Source organism: Sciurus carolinensis, chromosome 2 (genome assembly GCF_902686445.1).
Source record: "Sciurus carolinensis chromosome 2, mSciCar1.2, whole genome shotgun sequence".
Taxonomy (NCBI): Eukaryota; Metazoa; Chordata; class Mammalia; order Rodentia; family Sciuridae; genus Sciurus; species Sciurus carolinensis.
The window spans coordinates 15,622,441-15,644,496 of NC_062214.1; positions in this window are offsets into that span (position 1 = coordinate 15,622,441).

Here is a 22,056-nt window from a genome sequence, read left to right on the forward strand (position 1 = left end):
TCTCAAAAGAAGGGAAGTGCCTTCCAGGCAGAGGAAGAAGCTGAGTAAAGACATCAGAGAACTTGGTGTGACAGGGACAGTAGTCACAAATGAGTATTTTAGCCTTTTCCCTGCTTCTGTGGGAAAGACGTATGGCCCACTCACTTAGCTTCCGGGTTGCCTTGAATAAATGGAATCCAGTGAACATATGTAATGGAGAGAGAGCCTGAAGGCTTCAAAGTGTAAGCTGATCTACTCAGTGGAGATCTAATATGGGAACTTAGGGAGAAGTGAGCAACAGAAAGGTCTCAGGGATTTTGAGGATTAGGATTGGGAAAAGGTGAAGGGGAGACAGAGAGAGAGAGAGAGAGAGAGAGAGAGAGAGAGAGAGAGAGAGAGAGAGAGTTTTGGGTCTATGTATGGGATATTGAAAGACCACAATGACAAGGTTTTAAAGATGCTTCTTGTTGTGTATTAAGAATACACGTCTTCCCTTGAAGTTTCTTTGAGTAAATATTTAAATTATAGATGCTCCTCAATTTATGATGGGGTTGTGTCCTGAGAACCCACTGTAAGATAAAAATACCATAAACCAAAAGGTATTCAATGCACCCCCGCTATGGAGCACCACAGTGTAGCAACTTCATGGTTCACTGTAGATTATGAATTGTCCTCCTCTTGATCTGGGGCTGACTGGGAGCTGAATCCTTGCTGTCACTGCCTGCCTGTGGCAGAGAACAATCATACAGCTAGTCCAGTAAAAGATAAAAATTCGAAATCTACAGTGCAGTTTCTACTGAATGTATCATTTTGCACCATCAAAAAGAGAAAAAAGAAGTATAAATCAAACAATTATAAGTTGAACATTGAAAATCAAGGACCGTCTGTATTTAAAATTACTTTTTGGTTGATGGACTGTTTCTTTTAACATAACGTGTTGAGCTGGCCCATAGGGCCTGCATTTACATTTGAGTTACATGACATTTGGCATTGGACTTGTGAAGAGTCAGGGCCAGAATTTTGAGGGATGATCAGGGTGGAGAATATCAATAGATGAGACTGTAGAGGAAAACTCTGGAGCAGTGCTGGTAATTCATGTTCTCTATGTCACCCAGGTCCTGGGACTGTTCTTTACCTAGGGAGCTTGTGGAGTGTAATAGTAATAATAGTTGCTAACAATTGCCATGAGCCTGCCCTGGGTCTGGCAGATTCCTAAGAACTTTATCTGTGTAATCTGAGTAATCCTCACAGCTCTGAAACTTCGCCATCTTTTCATAGAGGAAGGAGTTGAGGCATGGGGAGGGTCGTGATTTTCCAAAGCCAACTCTGCTTGGAGTTGGTGGAATCTATTTGAATCCAGGCAGTCTGAGTCTCAGTAACTACCCTAAGGATCAAAGGAATGGTCCTTAAAGGAAGGAATGACTTTGGGAACCTCTGCAAGAACTTTCTTCTTCATTTTCCACATTCCCCTTTCCCTCCCTCCCTTTTGTGAGGGATTTACAATAGCATTATGTGAATTTATTGGATTTATAATGTGGGTTACAGAGGCAACAGTTTCAGTTAAAGAAAATTGGTTTCTTTTTCAAAATGTCATGTATCTCATTTTCTCTCAGCAGTTTGGGCTTTTTCAAGCTCCCCTTAGCTCCTAAGTCATTCCGGAGCATGCTTCACAATTAGAATGCTAGAAACCCTCACAAACCAATTTGAGTTTCGTTATTTGTTCAAATGGAACTTAGAATAAACCCAGGAGTTGATTGTGGAAGTAGAGAAATGAGTGAGGGTTAGAGGGGACTGGTAAAGGTATGCATACCAGGGAGCTGGATGCCCCCAGGGAGGAGATAAACCACCCACTCATCTGTTGACTCTTCCACAGGTGAGATACCTCTATTCACCCCTCTATCCATCCATGGGGCTCCATCCATCAATCAATAGACCACCCACTCATCTGTTGACCCTTCCACAGGTGAGATACCTCTATTTGCCCCTCTATCCATCAATGGGGCTCCATCCATCCACCAATAGACCACCCACTCATCTGTTGACCCTTCCACAGGTGAGATACCTCTATTTACCCCTCTATCCATCCATGGGGCCCCATCCATCCATCAATAGACCACCCACTCATCTTTTGACCCTTCCACAGGTGAGATACCTCTATTCACCCCTCTATCCATCCATGGGGCTCCATCCATCCATCAATAGACCATCCACTCATCTGTTCACCCTTCCACAGGTGCAGATTCACCCCTCTATCCAACCATCCTCCCAAATCCTTGTAGTCCTCCTGCCCTCCCTTCTATTTCTTCTGATCATTGACTTATTCTTTGACTAGTTAATTGACTCATTCTTTGAATAAATACCAATTGAGCACAGTGCTAAAAGCTGAGGGTACAAAAATGAGTAAGCCACATTTTCTGCCTTGAGGGGCCTCTAGTCTAGACAGCAGTGGGAGTGGGCACCCCACAGTAGAATACACAGGGCTTCCAGAATGATGGGACCAGGGGAAAGCGGGGGGAGGGGAGAGCCCAGGGAGAGAGTGATCAAAAAGATGAGGTGGGGCTTCAGCTTGGGGTTTTCTTTCATTAGCACCTAAAATGGAGTGATGCCCAAATTATTTCTTAGGAATCAGTCTATAAATGGCTGACCTGTTACTATTTAATAAATATCTTCAATATGCCTGGAATTGTCCTAGAGAGTTTACAAACCCTTATATCCAATATTTCCAACAATTCTAAAGAACTGAGTTTCATAGAAGTTAAATATGCCCCGCCCCCATCTCAAGATTATGAGAAACAAGATAGAACAGAGAAAGTGGCAAAAGACGGTTTTGACCCCGTTATCCTACTCCTTGGCTTATACCCGAAGGGCTTAAAATCAGTATACTACAGTGACACAGCCACATCAATGTTTATAGCAGCTCATCTCACAATAGTTTAACTATGGAACCAACCTAGGTACCCTTCAACAGATGAATGAATAAAGAAAATGTGGTATATATACAGAGTGGAATATTACTCAGCTTTAAAGAAGAATGAAATTATGGCATTTGCTGGTAAATGATGAAGGTGGAAAACATCACGCTAAGTGAAATAGGCCAAGTCCCAAAAACCAAAGGCCAAATGTTTTCTCTGATAAGTGCATGACAATACATACGAGGTGGGGTGATGGGGTGAAGAGAAGAATGAAGGAACTTTGGATGGTGTAGAGGAAAATGGGGTGGGAGGGGGTGGGGGATGGAAGGATAGTAGAATGAAACAGACATTATTACCTCATGTACATATATGACTGCATGACTGATATGATCCTACAATATGTAAAATCAGAAAATGAGAAATTACTCCATTTATGTATGATTTATCAAAATGTATAAATGCACTCTAATGTCATGTACAACTAATTAGAACAAATAAAATTTTTTTAAAAAAAGAGGGTTGGGAACTGGCACATTTTGCCCCTGATGTGGATTAGATTTGGGAGGACTGACCTAGAGCAGATGGGGACACACAGGAAGTTTAGTCAAATGATACAAGCAAATATGTGTAGAGGTGCATCAGTCAGTCTCTGCTGAATAACAAACAACCCCCAAATCTCACTCATATAGCTAAGGGTTATCAGATGTGAGGTGATCTAGGTTGGGCTTTAAGCTATGAATCTGACTGAATGAAGCTCCTTGATTGGGATCATCTCAGATCTGCTCCATGTGTGTTTATTCTGGGCTCCAGGCCCAATTGTTACCTGAGACAATTGTTCTCATGATAGATCAGCAGGGTGCAAGAGCATAAGCCCAATTACACAAGCACATTTCAAAACTCTTATTGTATATTGCCTTCTAACCTCCCACTGCACAAAGCAATTCATGTGGCTATGTCCAAAGTCAAGAAGAGAGAAAGCACACTACCCACCATGAAGTCAAGTAAATCTTATGACCCAGCCCAACACCAATGAGGAGTATACCTCTCCAGAGGAGGGGGTGGCAAAGAGTGAATATTTTTGAATGATTATTTAAAATATCCAAAGAAGTGGCAGCAATTTTCAGACCAAGTCCACACAAAGACAGTGAAGTGGGGCAGAGACGGCAGTGCCATCACTGTAGCAGGATCCGATAGCAGTCCTGGCTGGTGCCGCCATTGGGCAGGAAAGGCCTGGGCCTGGGTCACTAAGTAACTGAGTTCAGGGCTTAGCCCTGTCCCATAAAGAACTGGGGTCCAGGTCAAGAAAGGGACCAGGTCTCCTCAAGCAGCCAGATGGGGGCGGAGGCAGGAAACAAAGCCGCGGCTTTTGTTCTGTGGTACGTGCCTGGGGCTCACACCTTGGTAGGAGTTTAGTTCCCGGAGCTTGGCCTGGGACCAGGACCAGAGTGGAGCTGCCTGGCTCTGATGATGCTCTTGGATGTGCTGGTCTGGGGACTGGAACAGGGTAGGGTTGAAGAGGCGAGCCTGTGGCCAGAAGCAGGATGGATGGACATGCCTGTGATGGACACGCCAAGTGAATACGGAGGCCTTCCCTTCTGGGTGGATCACTGGAGACGCGGCAGATCCAGGAATGGAGGAGAAGGCCAGGGCTGGCTCCTGAAGGACCTAGAACTCCACTCTCAGGAGCGGTACTGTCTCAGGCGCACCCTGGACGCCCACCGAGGCTGTGAAGCGGGGAAGAGGGGCCACTGGAGCTGTGCTTTAGGATCTCGCTGCTCCGAGTGTGGACTGCAGATAGCAGCACCAGGACCTCCTGCTGCCGAGAGAAATGCAGCATCCCAGCCACAGGCCTGGTCTCCTCAGGCTCAGCCTGCATTAGTGGGATTTCCAGGTCGTCTTATACACATTACCCCCTTATCGCCAGACAGCCAGTGTGTTCGAGACTTATGCCCCAGCTGCAAGGAATAGGGTCCAACTGGAAAGTTAGAGGGAAGAGACCCTCTCAGACCACCTTCGCCTCTAATGCCAATTTCAGGCATTAGACAAACTTCATCCGTTTCAATAAGGCCTTAAGGAACTCACTGCAAGCTAGTATATTTGTGGATATGGTGATTACAGAGAAAGACTGAGTTAAAAATCAGTCAAAGCAAGAAGCAGCATAGGGTGGAGTTTGGGAGAGTTCCAAATGCAAAGTTTCCATCGTCCTCAGAATGTGTTACCTTCCGAGTGTTAAGGCAAGATAATATGGATGAAGTATTGCCCACGCAGGAAGCTCGCCTGTACTTTGGTGTCTAGAGTTTTCATTGGGGCTCTTCACATTGGTGTGATTGACAGATTGTCCATGAGGCTGAACTCGATTTCCAGCACTGTTCCCTGGAGAGGCCAAATCTAGGTCACCGTTTGCAGAAGCTATCAGGGGTGGTCAGAGGGGCCACTAGAAATAACAAAGACACCCCATCATGAAGGACATTTCAAGGATTTAGAGGTTATCTCTCAGTATCTGGGAGAACAAGGGCTAGACCTCTCTTGGGGAAAGGCCAAGTTCATTACTTCACAACAGTGAGTTGAGGAGTATTGCTTCAGGAAGAGGGGTGGACTCTTGCTGCTTTTGCCCTTGGACACTTCTTCCCCTCAGTGAGCTCAGAATAAGCTCTACTATTCATGAGTAGACTCTCCATCTGATTTTAGAATTTCTTCTTTCTTACCTGTTTCTCCACCTCCAAAGCAGGATTACTGGTCTATTTCTTCTGCATGAACTCCCAGGCAGTCATTAGTCTGGTGAGGCCTATGAACTTTACTCAGTATAAAGTTTAAAAATATAAAACAAATGTATAGGATTCCAAAAGAAACCAATTATATGGAAACATGGTTATCCAAATGTTAAGAAAATTAAATTTGTGATATTGTAATAAATGTGCTTCTTTACTAACACTTTAAATATCAAGTTAGCAGAGGGTTTAATAATTACTGTGATTTTGAAGAGGTGTTTTGGATATAAATATTTAAAAAATACTTGATACATGTAGCAATCATTAGGTGAATGAACATATTCATGGATTTTATGGGTCGCAAACTCCAGATCCTTCTACTGCTACTGTGGTTTGTTGCCAAGGTTCAGAATGGGAGAAAATAAAACATTTCCCCAGGAGGTTGGGGCGGGGGATGTAACTTTTTTCTTGCCCAAGTGCATAGATTACCAAGGTCTCCATAGACCTGTCAACTCCAGGTTAAGGAGCTTTGCTTCAAAGTGTTGCATGATGGATCCTTATTTTTAATTGGATGCTGAATGAAAATTCAATTTGTTTTGAGAAATCTTCGAGAAGTTTGAAAGAGTCCTGGAGATAATTGGAGGCACCCTGGAGTTACACAAACTGGAACTAAGACTTGGTGCTCTCGCATCTGGTGGATTCCTGGGTAAGTGTGAGTGGGGATATTGACGACCTAGAATCCCCTCATCTGAAAAATTTACATTCTGTGACATGGCTCAGAGGTGGGCTTGGCTTTTCCAGTGATCAGTAATGGGATTTAAATGTATTCAACCCCAAAGCACTGGCCTAATGCCAGGGCGAGGATGGGAGAAAAATAAATGAAAATTAAGAGAAGCTGAAAGAAAACCAACTGTGCACAGCCTTTGGGAAATCCATTTGCAGCCACCGAGAGTCAGCCAGTCCCTCTCAGTAAAGCCTGCATTTCCACCCTCTTCAGGACAGAAAAAAAAAATAGATGAGTCCCAAGAGCAAGTCTATCGCTTGAAGAAAAGCTGTGTTCAGCATGACCCCTAAAGATTTTGATTATGTTCATCATTTTTTGAATAATTTTTACTGGCGCTGTAAACCTTCCCACTTGCAGGAGGATTTTCCTCTCTGTTCCCTTTGAAGGGCCGTGAAGGCCGACGTGACTGACGGGTGCATGCCTCCCCTGCCAGAGCAGAGTTCCCAGGGAAGGCAGGGGCCAGAATGCTTTCATACTTCCGTGTGATTCCCACGTGACAGATGGACTCTTGGCATGGGTCTCCTCTGGGGTCAGGTCCAGGCGGAGCGAAAGCTGGAGGGTGGGATTGGGGAACCCTCTTAGCCGGACCCACTTTACCTGGCCGGGCACAGGTAGGAGGGAGCGTCCTGCCTCCTGCACTCAGGTGGACCTGCTGCTTCAAAGCCAGCCTCAAAGCAGGCAAGCCAATGTCCCAGGAACCGGAACCTTCCTGAGAGCCCTGGAATGGAGACGGGGAGACCTCTGGGGCATCAGGCAGATGCACCCTGCTCTGGTGAGGGCCAAGGAAGCGATATTATTGACACTGGGCGGGGCACTGGAAAGGGAGTGTTTCCCTCTGAAGGCTGGTTGTGCCTTAACCTAGGTCATGCCAAGGCGGAAGGTGGCATCTCCCCTCCGAGAGTCTTCTCCAGTGAGTAGTGAAGCCATGACCCTGGATGTGATCTTCCTCCTCAATCCTTCCCATCAATTCCATCAGTGAATCCCACTCGTTGTACCAGTGAATTTTTTCTGAGATGCTGGGTTGAACCCCAGTGCCTCATGCACACTGGGCACGTACTCTCTCACGGAGCTGCATCCCCAGCCCCAATCCCAATGATTTTATCTCCTAATTGTCTCTGAAACTTGGCTCCTCTCTGTATCCTTTCCATCATCACTCGTCCTTGTTCCCCTGGATTCATTCCCTCTCTTTCTCTCCCTCTCTGCTTCCTGACTAACACTGGAGTTGCTGACCATGAACGGAAATCCTGAAATTGAGAGTTCAAAATAAAAGTGTTCAACATCTCTAGCAATTAAAGAAATGATAATCAAAATTACTCTAAGATTCCACCTCACTCCAGTCAGAATGGCAATTACCAAGAATACAAGCAACAATAGGTGTTGACGAGGATGTGGGGAAAAAGGTACACTCACACATTGCTGGTGGGACTGCAAATTGGTACAACCACTCTGGAAAGCAGTGTGGAGATTCCTCAGAAAATCTGGAATGGAACCATCATTTGACCCAGCTATCCCACTCCTTGGCCTATACCCAAAAGATTTAAAATCAGCATGTTACAGTGACGTAGCCACATCAGTGTTTATAGCAGCTCAACTCACAATAGCTAAGCTATGGAACCAACTTAGATGCCCTTCAATAGACGGATGGATAAAGAAAACATGGTATATATACACAATGGACTATTACTCAGGCTTAAAGAAGAGTGAAAGTATGGCATTTGCAGGTAAATGGATGGAGCTGGAGAATATGCTAAGTGAGATAAGTCAATCCCAAAACACCAAAGGTTGAATGTTTTCTCTGATAAGCAGATGCTGATTACCAATCAGCTAGGGGCTAGGGAAGAATGGAGGAACTCTGGATTGGGCAGTGGGGAGTGAGGGGAGGGCAAGGGGTGTGGGGGTGAGAAGGACGGTGGAATGTTTGGGACATTATTACCCTATATGCATCTATGATTGCATGTGTGGCTCTGCATCATGTGCAGCTAGGGGAATGAGAAGCTGTGCTCCATTTGTGTGCAATGAGTCAAAATGCATTTCATTGTCGCATATAACTAATTAGAACAAATAAAAAAAGAGGAAAAACAAAGTAAACTTTTTCTCCTCTAAGTTGTTCTGGTCAAGTGTTTTGGTCACAGTGACAACAAGCTCACTAGCACTAACACATGAGATTTTGTGTATCTTCAGTTTTTACTAGAAACTGACAAGTGGCTTTTCAAGGAGGCTGTCTTGTTGTGTGAGGAGAGATTTCTAGGACTAGCCCAGTTCTGGAACAATACAACCTTGGGTTTTTCATTTCTTGGTCTTGGTTTCCCAATCTTTAAGATGAAGGCTGGGACCAGCCAGTCTCTACAGTTCCTTCCTCCTCAGTTAAAGAAAAGTTTTGTAGGAAGAGTTTTCCCTTTGGAATAAAATAACCAGAGGTGGGCTTGCCATAAGCCCTAGAGAGGAGTATTATGGTTTGGATGTGAGGTGTCCCTCAAAAGCTCATGTGCAAGACAATGCAAGAAGGTTTGGAGGAGAAATGATTGGGTTGTGAGAGTCTTAACCCAATCAGTGAGTTAATCCCCTGGTGGGGACTAACTGAGAAGTAAAGGAAGGTGGGTAGGGTGTGGCTGGAGGAGGTGGGCTTGGGGGCATGGCCTTGGGGCATATATTTTGCATCTAGCAAGTGGGGTCTCTCTGCTTCCTGACCATCATGTGAGCTGTTTTCCTCTGCCACACTCTTCTGCCATGATGTTCGGCCTCACCTCCAGCCAGAGGAATGGAGCTGGCTGTCTATGAACTGAGACCTCTGAAACCATGAGCCCCGACATGAACTTTTCTACAGTTGTTCTGCTGGGATCTTTTAGTCACAGCAGTGAAAAAGCTGACTCAAACAGAGGAGTTTGTTGAAAGAGGCTGTTGACACTTCTTGAGTTCTTACTAAGTGGTGGGAATAGTTGTTTTGCACGTACTGGACTCAGGGAAGCTAAACAGCTTTCCCAAGACCACAGAGCTAAAGAGTATCAGAACCTGGACTTGAACTTCGGTCTGGTGGATTCGAGGGTCTCAGTTCAATCTATCATGCAAGGTGCTCTTACATCTTCCTTGGGCAGCTCCCCCAGCTCTGCCGTCTGGGTTGCTACAATAGCACTCTGCCTGGGAGTCTTGATGGGCAGGCTGGGCCGGTCCCCAGAAATGCAGAGCTGAGCCTCCAAGACGTGAAGAGGGAGGAAGATAAGGAATCCACGGGACTGAACCAGAAGCTGAGGACATCACGAAGGATGAACTCTGAAGGCATCCATCCTCCAGCCACAGCTAATGAACCAGTAAGGAAATGGCATCAATAAGAAGCAAATTAAACACCCGCGCCAGTTAATTCGTAGGCACAGCTGCCTTCCTGCCTTCCTGCGTTCAATTTCAGACTCACATTATGAATTGCCTCCCTGGAGAAACTAAGCCCCTCCCTGCTGAAAAAGGGCCTTCAGCCAATAAACCAACTTTTAATGGAGCAGCATCTTTTAATCGAAGGATAGCAACTTATCTTTGGGTCCTACCTCTGTGGTGACACAAACTCTCTGAGCTGCCCAATCTCATTCAAGGTTAGTAATTAAGGTATAATTGAAATGAAATTAATTGCAATAAATGTGTAATTAGCACAGCCATTGATTAAGGGCATTTGAGCTGTGGTCTGTGCATAAGACATTGATTGCCATGCTTTTTGTGATAAATGTAATTGCAATGATAACTTTTGTTACTCCAGAAGGTCTTTTTTTGTGTGTGTAATGAATTTCCACAGGAAGGACTGGCCTTGAAGTCATTTCACTTCCTGAAAATCAGAGATTAAAAAGAATATTCCAGCTCCCAGTTGTTTTGGGCATATATACTCTTTTGCTCACATTTCACGTAGGATTTCTTTCAGGATGGCCCCCCAGCCCGAACGGCATCTTAGAGCAAATTAGAAAATGGCGTCCCTCCTTTGGGCACACCCAGGTGGTGCCTGGGTATAGCTGGACGGTGAAGCACTGGCTGTTTTCAGCTTTCACTGTTCAGCTCAGCTGGGCACCTTTGTGCAGTGAACAACTTTCTCAACCAAACCTAGTAGACTTGATTCCTTCTCTGTGCAGAAAGACAGAGGGGACAGGAAAGCAAAGCCAGGCCTCGTTGTCCTAAACCTTGACTTGGGAGTGAAGTCTGCAGATCCTGGACAAGCTTCTCTTGCCAGGTACCTTGGTGGGTTGGATGCTATGCAGAAATGGCCATCAGGAGTCCTGGGACTTCAGCAGCAGCCACGAGGGAAGGACAGTGGGATTGGGCTGGTGCAGCCTAGCAGAGTTGGGTTAGGGTTAGGGTTGGGGTGAGGTTAGGCTTGGTGAGCCCTTTCTGCCCTTTAGCCTGAGGGGTGTTTCGGTGCCCATGGTCCCTGTCTCTGGAGCAGGGCACTCGCTCTGGTGCTCCCTGTCACCCACCCTTATCCTTGTGTTTAGTCCCTCTTAAGCCTCCCTCAGCTCCCAAAGGCTGGCTGTGCCCTGTGTCTCTGGGGACCCCGCTGGTTGGTAGAAGATGCACAGGGGCTGCGAGAAGGAACAACGGGCAGCCTTGGCTTGATCTGGTGAGCGTGTGCATGTGTGTGTGCCTGTGTGCCCGCACGTGTGTGCATATGCAGTCACGTGCCTGAGAGTGCGTGAGACCATGTGTCTGCGCACACGGCGCATGTGTGGTCACGTGAGAGCTCCCACGTGCTAAGCATGCGTGTTAAGCGCAAGCCTGCTGGCGTGTGTGTGCACGTGTCTGCATGTGCATGCCTGTGTGTGCATTTGTGAACATGCATGTGTCTACTCATGTGCTTGTGCAGGGATGTTTCTTGACAGAGCTGTGATCCTAAGAATGTGTGAGGGTTAAACAGCTGTGGGAAGTGAGAGAAAAGAGAAATTTCTCTCAGAGGAAGTCAGTGCACTGAGAAGGGAGGAGAAGGGAGAGTGGGGTGTCCCCGAGGCTTTGAGGGCTGCGAGTTCCTGCTGGTGTCTGGTGCCTCCTCTGGCCAACCTCAGGGGAGGCTCTGGTTCCTGAACTAGCAATGGTCTAGAAGCCAGAGGCTGCTTCTTTCTTTCCCTCCCTTTCTTTCTTTCCCTCCCTTCCTTCCTTCCTTTCTTTTTCTTTCTTTCTTTCTTTCTTTCTTTCTTTCTTTCTTTCTTTCTTTCTTTCTTTCTTTCTTTCTTTCTTTCTTTCCTTCCTTCCTTCCTTCCTTACTTCTTTCTCTCTTTCTTTCCTTCTTTCCTCCTTTCTTTCTTTCCTTCCTTCCTTCCTTCCTTCTCTGTCTCTCTCTCTCTCTCTCTCTCTCTCTCTCTCTCTCTCTCTTTTTCCTCCTCCTCCTCCTTCATCTTCTTCATCTTCTTCTTCTGTACTGGGAATTGAGCCCAGGGCACTTTACCACTGAGCTACATTCCCCCATCCCTTTTTATTTTTTATTTTGAGACAGGATCGCACTAAGTTGTTTAGGGCTTTGCTAACTTGACCTTGAACGTGGGATTCTCTTGCCTTAGCCTCTCGGTCTCTGGGATTACCAGTGTGTACCACTGTGTCTGGCACCAGAGGTTTTGGAGCGCCGGCATCTTTGACATTCAGGACTGGTCTCCCTGCCCTGTTCTTGCACCAAGTCGTCATGACCTGGCCTGGAGGCCATTCACCATTCCCCCCAGCAGGGGAATCCCCTTTGCTGGAATCACACACATCTTTTGATGTGCTTCTTGGACAGGTGGTAAGCCCCTGCTTTGGAAGGGTCAGTGAGCTGGGTGTGGCTGACCTCTGGAATCATAGGTGTGCCACCTATTTGAAGCTGCTGCAAGGTCATTACCTCCCCAAGCCTCAGTGTTTCACCTGAGTGGTGAATATTGACACCCGATCCACGAGGCCTCTCCCAGCCCCTTCATTCAGGCACCTGAGCTCAACTCCTCTTGTGGATCTACTGTGACACTCTATCTGTCAGTCACCTTGCCCCCCACCTTCAGGCTTAATCCCACACGACCCTCCTCTAATGTGCAAACTTACCTGGGAAGGTGTTTTGTTTTTGTTTTTGTTTTTGAACTGGGGGTGGAACCCAGGGCTTTGTGAACGTGAGGCAGATGCTTTGCCACTGAGCTACATCCCAGCTCCCCACTTTTTTTAAATTTTGGGAAAAACACAGAGCATAAAATTTACCATCTCCATCATTTCTAAATGATTATGTGGTGTTAAGGGCATTCACATTGCTGCGCGATCAGTTTCCAGGACTCAGCTTGCAAAACAAATTCTACACCCACAGGACAACTCTTTCTCCTTACCACCAGTCCCTGGTAATCACCCTTCTATTTCCTGTCAGGGTGAGTTGGACTACTCTGTGTACCTCATATAAGTGGAATCTCACAGTATTTTGTTTTTTCACAACTGACTGGTTTTCCTCACTATTGTGTCCTCTAGTCTCATTCATGTTATATCATGTGTCAGAATTTCCTTCCTTTTCAAGGCAGAATAATATTCCATTGCATGCATATATCACTCTGTATCTATTAGATAATCAATAGATATTGGGTTGCTTCCATCTCTTTGCAACTGTGAAAAATGTTACTTTGAACATGGGTGTGCAAATATCTCTTTGAGATACTGCTTTCAATTTTTTGGATATATAACCAGAAGTGGGATTACCAGATCATATGGTAGTTCTATTTTTAATTTTTGGAGGAACCACCACACTGTTGGAAAGATTTTTAAAAATATAGATGCCTGGGTCCCGCCCTGGGAGATTCTGACTCAGGAGATCTGGGGAGGGGGGAGGAGCTGAGCATCTTCCTTTAATAAACCTCCATAGCAAGCCCTGTACCCTCCTGTGGACCCTTCAGAGCAAAGTCTAAAGCTCTGAATTTGGCATTCACATGCCATGATGACTGACCTCCAATCTACTTCCTGAGCCTTCTCATCAGCCACTGCCCATCCCCCCACACTTAGGCCCCAGCAATGCCCATCTGCTGTTTCCTGGCCCCCCATCCCCAGGGTGTCCTTACCTCCAGGATTTGCACAGGCTCTGTCTCCCATATAGAATTCACACCCCCTTCTCTGCCTGAAAAATCGCAATTCATCTTGCAAAATTCAGCCTAAATATTGGTTTCCTCCTCCAGGAAAGTCCTCCCCTTCTTGGCCTTGATCCTTAGGACAGTGGCCAAGCCAAGCCTCACAGAGGAGGGAACAGAACCACACCGGGCCCTTCAAGTCCACACAAAGAGCTGTTTCTTCATCCTCATCAGCAAATTTAGAACAAAGTTTGAACCTCACACATGCCATGGTTGCCATGGTTACTGTAAAGGCATTCTAAATGTAGATGATTATATAATCAGCTGGAATGACTCTTTTTTAGGGAAAAAAAAAGTTTTGCCCCTCCTTTTACAATGAAAAACTTTTTGACCCACGGGTGCAGTGCCTGCATGGAGTCACTGTGAAATGAGGCACAGAGGCTGCAGGTGGTAGTGAGACTTGCTTTCAGAGCACCCCATGCCACCCTCCAAGATGAAACTCTTATCTGCATATGGGAAACTGAGACCTGGAGTGGGGAAGTGACTTCTTCTGAGTTCCACAGAGAGTTCAAGCCTGCATCAGAACTAGCTGTGGATCAGCAGGGCAGGTCGACCCTGGGAAAGGGGTTCTGAACCTAACACAAGGCCAACTTGAATATGAACCTGAGCTTTTGCAGCCTCTGTCCATGTTAAAGTCTTCAGTATTGCTTGCATTAGTCAGTACGATTAATGCTGGTTGCTATAACAAACAACTCTAAAATTGCAGTGGCTTTTCAATAACAAAAGATTTATTTGCTTAAGACAGAATGTAGTTGGGCATTCAATGGATCCATGTAGTGACTCTGGACCCAGGTTCCCTGCATCTCTGTACTCTGCCTTCTCTAAGGATCTTGATGTCCTTGAGTGGAGCATTTGCATTTGAAGAGAAGATGATGAAGGGTGGATATGTAGGATGAGAAGGATGGTGGACTGTTAAGAGGGAATACAGAAAAAATCTGTCCTCCAGTCAGAAATATCTGCTTGGATTGCTACGTTTTGGTACCTATTTATTATTTCAGTCATACCTACCCTGCTTTGACCTAAGGGAGTATTTGGAGCAATGCAAAGACTTGCCCCCATCGTGGGAACCTATTAATGCCTTCTACTTCCACATGGTTCTGTCCCCAGCAGCATGCTAGAATTCCCATGTTACAAAGGTCATAAAATATACAGAAAGATCAGAAACCTTGAAATCAGGTTGGCTTCCATGTTATCGTTGTTTCTACTTCCTATTAGCCATAGGGTTTTGGGCAAGTCATTTACCTTCTCAGAGACTGTTTTTTAAAATTAAAATGAGAATGATTATAAAGATGAGGAGATTAAGTGGGCTATATATGTAAAGAACCTGGAACAATATTTGTCCATAATAGGTGCAAAATAAATACATTCTTTATTACCTTCTTGATCTTATGCAGAAACATTGTTAAAACCTGGAAACTTCTGGCCCCTCAAGACTGTGGCCACTTGTTTTTCCACACCAAGGTCTCACTTCCTGTATCTTCTCCTTGCTTTATCCTTGTCCCAATGGATGTGCCAGGGGTTTAGGAAAAGTTTTACTTTCTTAGAATTTTCCTACCCCTCCAAGTCTGGACTCATTTTAGAAAACCAACAGCATGTAAAATGTTGATGGATGTCTTTTAGGACTCACAGGGTTAATTGATGCAGTTTTTTGAGGTCTTGGGGTGATTGGATCTTATTCCAAATGCAAATAGAAATCACTGAAGAATGTTACAAGATGAGAGAAAAATGACACATTTACATTTTGAGAGAGTTGGCTCTTTTTTCCTATTCTGCAAAGAATGAATTGTAGGACACAGGACAGTCTCCACACCAAAGAATTATCTGGCCCCAAAAGTCAACAGTGTTGAGGTTGAGAAACTCTGCTCTAGGCAAGTATAACTTGAGGGGACTCATGGCCGTAGGTAGCAATGGCCAGGACAAGTTTGATAGGAAGACGTGGCCCTCTGGTCTTAAGGCTCCCTCCTGGGGAAATCTGAAGGAAGGGCTCTCCCTCCTCTCCACGATGGCTATTCAAATATCTAGGCTGGGTTGGTTTAAAAAAAAAAAGAAGAATAAACTGTGGAGGTACAGGAATAAGAGCAGGAAGACCTCTGTAAGGTGGGGTAGTTGGCGTGGAGAGAGGCCAACAGATTTAAGACTATGTAGAGGGCATCAGTGAGACTCAATGACAGGGAAGTTCTCCCAGAACACAAGAGCTGGGAGTGATCAGGGGAAGGATGATGGATAAGGAAGCAGTCCAGTTTGAATCTTGAATGTTCCCTAGAGTCCCAGGGTTGAAGGGTTGGTCCTGAGATGCGTTTGTCGAGGAAGTGGGGCCCGGTGGGAGCTCATAGCAGGCAGGCCCAGTCTTTCCCTCTTTCTCTCTTTTGCTTCCTGATCAAGAGGTAAGCAGTTTCCTCTCTGCCACATGCTCCTTCCATGATGGGCTGCCTCTCCACAGGCCCCAAAACGAGTAGGCCAATCAATCAAGGACTGAAAAACTGTGAACCAAAGTAACCCTTTTCTCTTTATAAGTTGATTGTCTTGGGTATTTGCTACAGTGATAGAAAGCTGAGGACCACAGGAAGATGTACACGGAGCTTCAAAACATAGAACTTTGTTCTTCTCGAGCAAGAGACAAGAGCAGCAACATCTAATGGTACAGTGTAGCTTAACTGGGAGAAAGACAGTCTGGAATCTACAGCTGGGAGCTCTTCCCATGTAAATAAGACAAAAAAAACTACTCCCTAGTCACTGCTAGAAAAGATTTTACATTTCAAGGAAAAAGAAACACTCCAACAAGTATACTTGAAGGTAAACATTCCAAAAAGAAACAAAGGAAGAAAAATCAGATGGACTGACACTGAATTTCTCCACAACATTGAATACAGAAGATAGAACATCAGAGCAGAAGCTTTGAAGGACAAGAAAAGTTACCCCCCCAAATTCTAAGCTCAGACAAAAGGTTGTTTGTATTGGAGGCCAATTTAAAAATGTGCTCAGGTATGCAGAGACTGAACTATACCACTTGTATTTTTTTTTTTTAATTACCGGAAAATACATCACAACATATTGAGGTATGAAACAAATATTTCAAGAATGGAAAACTGAGTATGTTAATAATGGTCAGTGAGAAATGAAATAGTTTAAATCTAGCATGAATCTAAATGTATTTTTGAACACAAAGCAAATGCCATAAATAATTCTATAGAGAATAAAATTAATAATGAATAAGGTTAGGGAGTACTTCCTGTATGGTGAATACAGAGAGCTTTCCTATATTAACTCATTTAATTCTCCTATTTTTTAAAGAACTTCTATCTTATAGAACCTCTATTTTAAAAATGAAGAAAGGGAACAAGAGAAGTAATTTTCTCAAGGTTACACATACATGAACTTGGGAGAGATGACTTCAGAGCCTTTGTGACTAATTGTGATCCTTCCCATAAATACAGGAGGGAATGGGCAATAAAAATAAATATGGGGTAAACGTTGCAACCTGTATTAGTCAGTTTTCCATCACTGTGACAAAATACTTGAGACAAATCAATTTTAAGGAGAAAAGGATTATTTTAGCTCATGGTTTCAGGTCATGGTCACTTGACCCTGTTGTTTCTGGTGAAGCAGAACATCATGGTGTGGAGTTTGTGGTAAAGCAAAGATGCTGACCTCACGGTGGCTAGGAAGCAGAGAGAAGGAAGGAGAGAGTGGGGAGAGGGTGAGGAAAACCATGCCATCAATGACCTTCTTTCTATATTAGACCCCACCTGTTAAAGTTTCAACCACCTCCCAATAGCCCATTATATCATGAATCTGTAAATGGATTAATCCTTTCAGAGACCAAAGTCTTTTTAATCCAGTCACTTTCCAAAGACCCCACCTTTGAACACATTGCTTTGGGGATCAGGTCATCACACATGAGCATTTAGGGAACATTTAAGATCCAAACCATAACACAACCTACTGAAATAAAATTTTGTATAAGAGGAAGTTCAAGAGGAAGTTCAAGCAAGCTAACTTATACTCTTGAAAGGAAAATGTTTTTTCAAGTTTGTATTATTTGAACCATTAGTGGAACTTCTATAGTGTATCCCAAGAAATATTGGAAACATATCCAAGGGTTTCTATATAAGAATATCCACTACAGTGGTGTTTACGAAGAAAAAGTTTGAAAGCAACACAAATGGCCAATAGTTTACAATTAGTTCAATTCAGTAAATTTTAACATAAAACATTCATCTGATAGAAAAACATGCAGTTGTTCAAACTATATTGAAGAGGAAGTTCTAGAGACATGTGTTAGAATATAAACACAGCTGTCATTATGATGACCTAAGTAGTAATGACTTCATTAAGATGGAAGTTTCTTTCTTCTTCATGCAGCAATTTGGAGATGGTCAATTGAGGGCTTGCAGTGACTCTATTGCAGGAGGCCACTCAGGGACCCAGCCTTCTCCCATCTTGCGGCTCTGCCTTCTATCTTGTCATCTATCTATCTTGCCATATCTGCCTTCTATCTTGTGAGAGTCTATCTTGCTTTCGTGTATCAGGCTATCTGACCAGTTGACTTCTATCCTGTTATCATGCCGAGGTTGGTCCAAGATAGACCCCACTCATCCTCACTCCTGTTAGCTGAAAGTAGCAAAAGAAGATAATGAAGGGCAGGTCCTTTTCTTTCAGTGTAAATCTAGAAGAAGTAAACCCACTGCTTCTACTGGCTAGAATTTGATCACATGTTTACATCTAGCTGTAAGGGGAGACTGGGAAGTATAAATGTAAAAAAAAAATTATAGACAATAATAAAAATGTTTGATGGTTTCTGTTACTAGAGGGAGAATGGAAGAACAGATATTGGAAAACAAATAGCAGTCTTTGATTCTACACAGAAAAATTTTACAGCATTTTTAGTAGAAAAAGCAGGGAAAAAATCGGGACCACTTTCACATGCCTGTGTGAACCCGTACATACAATTCCTTTTTTCCCTCTATATTTGCAGTGGTTATCTTTGAGAGTTAGGATTGTGGATGATTTAAATTCTCTTCTTTGTGTTTTTATTGTGTTTTCCCAATTTTCTGTAAATGAACATTTTCCCTCATAATCAGAAAACCCTCACTACATGTACATTAAAAAGAAGTAATTTAGGAGAGAAAGCATGTGTGCTGGTGCCTGGATGCACCTCTCCTTTCTTTTCTGATGCCCCTTTGCTGGGCCCCTTTGTCGGTCGATCTCCCGGTTCTTATGCAAAGGGATGGCATTGTCCGTTTCTGCACCTCGGATATGAAAGCCCAGTGGGACTGTTGGTGAATTTATTTTAGTGTGGTGCAGGCAATTTTCTACGGGGATAAAAGCCAGCCTGAAATGTGGGCTTCCCCTTCGGGGGAATAATTAAGAGTAGTTCTGGGGTTCTTTCAGGAAGGAGAAGCTCAGGGAGAGAAGGAAGCTGTTCAACAAAGACTGTCGGGAGGACAGGGCAGAATCAGGAAGTGAGAAGTGCTTAAAGAGGCTGTGATTCCAGGTCCTTCTGCTTCCTGGGGCCTGACACAGAGAGGGCTAGCTGTGATACTGCCCAGAGCTGGGATACTTCTGACTCCTCCTCAAAGCTTTACTGGACTGGTCATCCGCCTGATCTTTGGTCTAATGAAGGCGCCTCAAGAGGGAGAAGAAGAGGAGGGTGTTTCAGCAGCAACCAGGTGAGTGCCTCTTGTGTACCAGGTGGGTGTCTTGCAGGTGCCAGGCCTTGTTTGTTCCAGTGATGGTCCAACCTGCCTTTTCCTAACTGTGGTTGTAGACAGGGCAGAATCAGGAAGTGAGAAGTGCTTAAAGAGGCTGTGATTCCAGGTCCTTCTGCTTCCTGGGGCCTGACACAGAGAGGGCCTGTTTCCGTTTTCTGTAAGGTGAGACAGCACAGTCTCTACTTCCTGGGATACTTACCTGTTTCCGTTTTCTGTAAGGTGAGACAGCACAGTCTCTACTTCCTGGGATACTTACCTGTTTCCGTTTTCTGTAAGGTGAGACAGCACAGTCTCTACTTCCTGGGACAGGTGGGAAGATAACCAAGGCCTGGGCAGTCTAAGGCACTGTGCCCATGTGCTTGGGCTACATAACGAGCACCACAGACTGGTGGCTGAAACGATAGAAAATATGTTGCCTCACAGTACTGGATGCTAGAAGTCTGAGATCAAGGTGTCTGCCAGGTTGATTCCTTTGAGGGCTGTGAGAGGCAATCTGTTCCAGGCCCCTCACCTTGGCTTCTGGGCAGCCATCTTCTTGTGTCTTCCTGTCTTCTGTCTGTGTCTGTGTCTGTGTCCAGATTCCCCTTCCCTATAAGGACACCAGTCCTATTGATTTAGAACCTACCTTACAGACCTCGTTTTAACCTCATTACTCCTATAAAGACCCTGTCTCCAAATGGGGTCACATTCTGGGATACTGGGGTTAGGACTTCAACATAAGGACTTGGGGGGGTCATAATTCAACCCATAACAAGCAGCCATAACATCTGCAGCAGAACGCTAGGCAGATCATTCACCATTCCTACAGGGGTTCTTCAGAGCTCCGACTTGTCTGCTGCTCTGGGCCATCTCGAGTTGCCATGGCGCTTGTTTCCTGGAAAGGCGACAGCACAGTCTTTCTTGCCTGAGTCACATGCTGACGTTCCTGTCTGTCTCCCAGGGCTTGATCCCAGACAGCTCAACATGTTTGCCGTCTCTCGGTTGCTGGCCGGTTTCCACCGCACAGGGCCGCACCATTCAGATCCCCCTGCCTGCTGAGAGCTGGGGAATTCATTTATTATATTTATTTAGCAACAATTTCTATTATGCCTACTGTATGCTAGGCATTATTCTAGGTGTTTTACAAATATTAACTCATTTAATCCTCCAGCAACCCTAGGAGGCAGGTATGATTATTACCTCCTAGCTGAGGAAATTGAGGCATGGAGAAATTAAATAATTTGTCTGAGGTTTCACCAGCCAGGGGTAGAGTTGAGATTTGACCCCAGGGGATGTTTCATTCTGAATAATTACACAACGAAGGGAAAGTAATAGGGAGGGACATAATCTTTGGAGTGAGAGAAATGTGAGTTTGAGTTCCAGCTACTGAGCAGGACTGGAACTTTCCATCGCTGCTTGTTCTACCTAAGACTTAACTAAAACAGGCTCAACCCCCCAGTTCTCTGGTCATGTTCCATGATGTCATTTGAAGCCTCCTCTGATTGGCTGGGCAGACTTGAGACATGAGGTTGTCCCATCTATTGGCTGAGACCCATCAGACACATGGCCAATTAGATTTCTCCCTTGGGATATGGACCAGAGGTTTGAACAGTGAGGACAGGGAGTGGGAAGCTTTTGGTCAAGAGGTGGTGTTGGGCTGGTTATTTTGGGACATCTGCAAAACAGAGTTAGAAGGCAAAAGAGGACAAGTGTGTTTGAAGGAGAACTGCTTTCAGAGAGGGAGAGAGCAGAGCAGGGCACAGAGAGATACGGAGATGCCTGGTGCCAGAGTAGAGGTTGTCCCTGAGAGGGGCACCGCACGCCACCTCTCACTGTTGGTGCCGCATCCCGCCAGCTTCTGTGAGTGTCGCTGCCAGGGCCATAGGGTTTTCCCTTCTCAGGAGAAATACTTGACCTAATGGCTTCCTGGCCAGGTTGGTTCGTTCCTCCTCCTCTAGCAACCAGCTGCCAGTGACTCACATGGGGTACAAAGGAGCAGCCTCCTGGCCGCAAGTGGGGACCACCTCTGTGGTGCCACTTGTACTCAAGCTGCCCTGGGATCAGTAGAGGCTGGTCTCCACTGAGAGGACATCTGGCTTAGCTTCCTTCTTTCCCCTCTGCTCCTCTCTCCCTTTGTCCTAAGAAGCTGCTGCAGTAAATCACTTGCACAAGAATCCCCATCTCGGGGGCAAGTTGGAGTCCCAAGAAACAGAGACAGATGGCTTGACTCAAGTGGTGTCCACTTTAAGGCTCAGTAAGAATTGATCTTGTGTTTCTTACCCTAGGATGCTAGGTAATCTATTTTCTTTACAGTAATCCTTTGGGTTTGAGTTGGCATGAGGTCTGTTTCTTGCAGCCAAACCAGTCCTATTGAGTGGTGTTTGGAAAGACGCTCAACCTTCTCAATCTCCCTCCACCTGAAAATGGAGCCCATTATCCTCCAGCCTCAACCTATGCTGATGATGTCCTAAGAGACGCAGGTGCTGGCTCCCAGCACTGGGTTTGCCTTAGCACAGGCTCTATTAATGAGTTCTAGGATTCTCTTTTTTTAAACAATCTTCTCTTCCTGCCCTGCTCAAGTCATCTCAGGCTGGGGAAGTCTAAAGAGAAGATACCAGAGTGCTTGTGATTTTCAAAGCCACAGGAAATTGTGGGAGTTCAAAGAGGTCTGAGTTTAGAGTCCCAAAGACCCAAGTTCAACTCTCCAGCCCATTGCTTCTCGAGAGAAAATGAACACCCAAGTCACCTAGGGATCTTGGTAACAGGCTGACTCTGAAGGTCTAGGTGGGGCCCACATGCTGCCTGTAACAAAGCCCCAGGGGACACTGCTGGCCCATGGAATAGCAGAACATTGAGCGGAAAAAGCACGGTCTCTCTTTTGGTCCCAGGGGGACCTTTTCGTTT